Source organism: Oncorhynchus masou, chromosome 9 (assembly GCF_036934945.1).
Source record: "Oncorhynchus masou masou isolate Uvic2021 chromosome 9, UVic_Omas_1.1, whole genome shotgun sequence".
Taxonomy (NCBI): Eukaryota; Metazoa; Chordata; class Actinopteri; order Salmoniformes; family Salmonidae; genus Oncorhynchus; species Oncorhynchus masou.
Genome location: NC_088220.1, coordinates 38,214,971 through 38,220,713, shown reverse-complemented (window position 1 = coordinate 38,220,713; position 5,743 = coordinate 38,214,971).

Below are 5,743 nucleotides of genomic sequence, written 5' to 3'. Positions count from 1 at the left end.
TATGCAAATGAGCTATAATAATGCTCTTTAAGTTCCAATCCTTCCTCTTAATATTAGCCCAGAGCTAGCAGGTTCAAGGCTGCAGACAGTTGCATGTGGGTGGCAGATTCGAGCTACGAGTCAGCGATAATATCACCATACTCTCTCAATTAAACAGGTTACCCTTGTTTCCTTCCTCCCATCCTCTCTTCTCATTGACCAATTCGGAGCAAAGGTTCCAAACAACTTCTTCAACATCCCATTGTGCCATTATTCTCAGGCTTCAATCACCTCTTAATTTTTCTTCCCTCACCATTTTTTGATAGAATGAAATGTGATTTTTATTTATATGAATGTGAAATGATATGTGCTTTATTGATGTCTATTTGTGCAGAGGTTGAGTGATGCCTAGGAAATCCTTTAGGGGGTGGACGGAGATTCCCAGTTCAGTCATTACAACTGACTTGAAGCTGAAGATTCTCCGTGTGAATCATTTCTGTAGTTCCCCTCTTTCAGGCAGAAATTCATATTTGGAATGTATTTGCTCATGTTAGAATGTTAGACGTTAATGTGTGTTAGTTACTGTTTAGCAAATGTGTTTGAGTAATGATATCAATGTGTCATTTGAATGCTTAGCACCACTCTGAATTAGCTATTAGCCGTTTGCTCATGAGTTCACAAGGTGTCGGGATTATCAAAGGGTGACCCATGCAGCTGATAGTGGAAGCCAATGTATGCTTGCTCTAGCGATGTGCGGCAGAGGCTCCGTACAGGTGGTGTGACACAAATAGGGACAAATTGAGCTCCGTACCGCATGGCCGTGCACTTCCCAAATTTTGTAACAATGCGGAGGGCTCCGTATAGCTATGCATTGACATGATTATTTGACGGTAGGTGGTACATACTGTATAAATGCAAACTCACTTCCAAACTATGACGAAAGGCTATGAGATTAAGTTCACAAATAAAACATCTTTATGATACCTTGTCTAGGGATTTCAAAGAGAGGAAAGTGAGTTTGAACACCTGGAAAGAGATCGGGGTGCTAAAGAGATCAATGGAATGCAGACTGTGGGGGACGCTGGATTGGCGCACATCTAACAAAGTGGATATTTGTCAAATCCTTAATGATTGGTGTATTCTTACAGGCCCACAATGAGGTTACTAAAATCCCATCTGGATATATTTGGCTGTTTTCACTGCATAACATTTTAGAATTTGTTCCTTTTCAGGTTTAGAAAAAAAAGTGACTGGGTGCTAACTCCCATTCGTATAAGCTGGTAGCAGAGCTAGCATACAGAAATCGGTAATGGTAGTCAAAGTAGTATTTAAGTGGAATGTCGTTGATTAATAAAGATGCCATAAACATGTATTGGGGTTGACATCCATACAAGCATTATATTCCGATTTTTACCTCAACATAGTGTGAAAGACACATATAAACAATAGACTGAATGTAGGTTAATTTTGCTGGGGAGATTCAGGATGGAGATGCGGGTGGGAAAACGGTGCAGTCCTTTTACTTCATGCAATCTTGGCTGGGAAACAAACTCCAACGTCTCAGAAGAGCTATAGGTATTTCCGTTTAGCCAGTTGCTTGTAATTAGCCTGATGGCTATAAGAGATTAGCCCTGAATCCCTATGAGAGGTGCGGTGCAAAACAATTTATTAGATGCCTATGACAGCTCCCCCGAAGCTGTCAAGTATGAATCCAGTGAGGCTGCATTGCAATAAATGATGTTGGATTGACCATGCAGAGTCATTTGAGAGAGACGTGTGCGCAGCTCGTGTGTGTGTGGTGCGCCCGCAGAGCAATAGAGAACTGTTGGGAAATGTGAATAAGATGAATCTTATCTAAAGCACTAAATACGAATTTATACAAGGTCATGTTTTTTGAGAATGACTTTAAATACTGATAGGAATGAGTAAGTATGTCATACATATGGAGACATGGTAAATGAGCATAAGTCATGGTGGTAGTAATAATAATAATATTAATAATAACAATAATAAAAATAATTACTTGCAAAGTTCATTTCCTGAAGAAAATGTGGTGTGCATGCCAGCTTGTGAAGGATCAATTTATTGATAGAATAACCTGAACATGTGAAAGTTGGTTTGGTGTCCTTTGTTCAAAAATGATTGTTGTTGGGTTATTCTATGCTGATTTATACAGTACAAAAAAACTTAAATAAGTATTTCCCAAACCTGTAAAAGTTGGTTGGGTGTTTCCAGCTAGAACGGTTCAGGAGTTACAGATGGTGAGTAATTTTATGCAAATGTGTGCAAATTTAGATAATTACAGTTGGTAAACGTTTTTAAATCAAATGTAATTTGTCACATGTGCCGAATCCAACAGGTGTAGTAGACCTTAGTGTGAAATGCTTACTTTCAAGCGCGTAACCAACAACGCAGTTAAGAAAAAGATTTAAGAAAAAAAAAATATATATATATATATATATATATTAATAAACAACAATAATGAGGCTATATGCAAGGAGTACAGGTTAGGTTTAAAGAATTGGAAGTTATCATTGCCTGAACTTGTGAAAGTTGGTTTGGTGTTTCCAGCTTGAACATTTCAAGAGTTACTGTTAGTGAGTCATTTAATGCAAATGTATATAGTTATATGTTTTTTTAGAATCTTAAAATAGTATGGCCTGTATATAGACTTTTTTTCTATTGTGTTGACTGTACGCTTGTTTATTCCATGTAACTCTGTGTTGTTGTTTGTGTCACACTGCTTTGCTTTATCTTGGCCAGGTTGCAGTTGTAAATGAGAACTTTTTCTCAACTAGCCTACCTGGTTACATTTTTTTTATTTTTTTTATTTTACCTTTATTTAACCAGGCAAGTCAGTTAAGAACAAATTCTTATTTTCAATGACGGCCTAGGAACAGTGGGTTAACTGCCTGTTCAGGACAGATTTGTACCTTGTCAGCTTGGGGGTTTGAACTTGCAACCTTCCAATGCTCTAACCACTAGGCTACCCTGCCGCCCCAAATAAAGGTGAAATAAAATGTTTAAAAACAAAACATGTGGAAGTTGGTTTGGTGTTTCCAGCTTGAATGGTTCAAGAGTTACTGCTGGTGAGTTATTTTATGCAAACTTATATAGTTATAGTTGATAAAGATCTAAAAGAATTTGAAGTTAGGACAGCCTGAATGTTTTAAAGTTGGTGTTATAGCTTAATTGGCCAAGGAGTAGAACCATTTAAAATAGCTACCACTGTATTACTGTGGTTTTAATTAAATCCCATGTTCATTCATGCAAATGTTAAATGGTTATAATTCCAAAATTATAAATAATTTAAATCTGAATACAAGCATTAGTAAGTTGGGTCAGTCTGGACATCTCAACGTTAGTTTGGCAGTGATCGCTTCAACGGTGTAAGAGCAGATGTGAATCCACATACCTCCCATTCAAGCCTATGGAGCTTTTATTAACATTTAAAATGGTTATAATTCAAAAAGCATAAATGTTATCAGAATTATAAACGCAAGCAATCTAAGTTGGGTCAGTTTGAACATCTCAACATTGGATTGGCATTGATATATGGAGTAGGAGATGTGCCCAAATTGTGAGCTCATTTGAAATATTATTGTAGTCAAAGTATAATAACTAATATCAAAAAAATATTTGCAAGCAATCTAAGTTGGGGAAGTTTGCACATTTGGAAGTTGGTTTCATGCTATTAGCTAAAGTTGTTTAAGTGCTAGAGCGAGTGGAAGAAATCAAATAATAATAATATGAGTATGTAAGAAATCTGGAGTTGTGCATTGCTTTGCATCCATGCCGAATAACTTAATTTGTAAAGCACTTTTGAATACACGTAACAAAGTGCTTCACATCATAAAATAATCAAATAAAATTACTAACAATGAAACAAATACAAGAGGAAGGAGAATGAAAAAAAGACCATACAATCATACATTGAAGTCATGCATTAAAAGCATCTTTATAAAAGTATCTTCAGCAGGGATTTAAAAAGAAGCACTGAACCTTCTCTGCCAGACCATTCTGAAGTCTAGGGGCCCTAATAGCAAATGCCCGGTCTCTTTTGTTTTCAACCTACATTAGACATTGGAATGGTCAACAGTGCCCTGCCAGAGGATGTCAGGCTGTGTCCTGCTTCGCAGGGAGATAATTCATAGAAGGATATGTGATGAATTTAAAAGGTTAAAAGGGTTTTGTCATTCATTTCATTGAGTCAACTTTGAATATTAAGAATACAATAGTACATAAGAACACATTAAGCTATGGTAATTGATAAATGCAGAATACTGGTTTATGGAACAATGTGTAAGCTATGTGATTTAAAATAATTAATATATGAACTTCCCTAACATATTTTGTAACAATGTAAGAAGTTGATACAACTGACTTTAAGTTGAATCTATTTATTTCTCCATGTGAATCATTTCTATTTCCCCCCATTTTAGGGATATAACACCTCAAACCACTACTAGGTCTAATTTCAAAGTCATACGTTGAACGAAAAAGCCTCACACATCGACGTTATCAATAAAGACACAACAAATGTCATCATAAAGCCTTCATGTGGGCGTTTTCTTGTTTGTACAGTCCTGGGGAATGACAACACAATATGAGGAAATAGTAGAAAGAGGATTTTGTAATATTCCCTTCGCAACAATGCTGCAGGAGTAACCAATTATGACACCTTACATGGAGTAGCATTTATATTATGGTTACTCTATAACTTCTGTGGTAACTAGAGTAACGGTTATCAAAGTTGTGGTTCATGATATGGTAACAGCAGGTAAAGCACCAGAAACAATGGTTGCAATTGGTAAACTGGGCTTATGATCCCAGCTGTGTCAAACCCTGAATCCTCCCTGTGTAGACCACTCCTAAAATCACTCTTATGGTGGAAGTATTTTACATTTTCCCTCTGCTTGATTGTGTTTCTTGGGACTAGACGTGCTCTTACCTCTGCAGTCGCTCTCCCTCTCTCGTGGCTCGCCGTCGGCTGCCTGTGAGGGGCATGTGTTTGTGTGAGGGTGAATGATTGAAAGCGTGATGAGTGAGAGGTGGTTGTCAGTTGGCTCATAGCTGAATCTTTCTACACATGCCTCTTAGCCTTCGACCTGGACCCCAGCCACCGCTGCCGCAAATGATCCAGTGTTTACCATAAGGCTCTGACGCTGTCATAGTCCGCGTGGATCGAGTACCTTCGAACCAAGGCGAAACTGTGTCGGTCTTTGTCTTTCCCATTCAGCCTGGTGTTGCCTAGACAACCATTCCACAGTGCTCTCTCTGTCTTTACTCATTCTACAGTATTTGATCAGAGGTGTCCAATCAGATTGACCCACATGAGAAGTTGTTAAGCATTGAAATGCATCCTGACGCATGGAGACAATATTGGGGGGGAAATTTCAATGTCAATTTATTTCGATTAAAATTGCATCCCTGCGAGACGTTGTGACATTTCAACGAGACACAGCCAAGGTTTGGTTGCATAAGGCCTCGTGGCTCGGTGCATTGTTCGACCACAGATGGTAGATAGAGTATATGCAAGAATCACTGCTCTACACGTGGTGTGTGCGTGTGTGTGCGCGTGTGTGCGTGAGCATGTTTTGTTTGGGGGTGAATGTAAAAGCATCAGGACTCTGGAGCGTCTTTTCCTGTAATGTGAGGCATCAATAGGATGTTGTAAAATGCTTAGGCCCCTTAGAGGCACCCAGACAGAGGTGTTAATGAGTGTTGCCTGTTGTATAAGTACATGAAATATTCTCTGACTGGT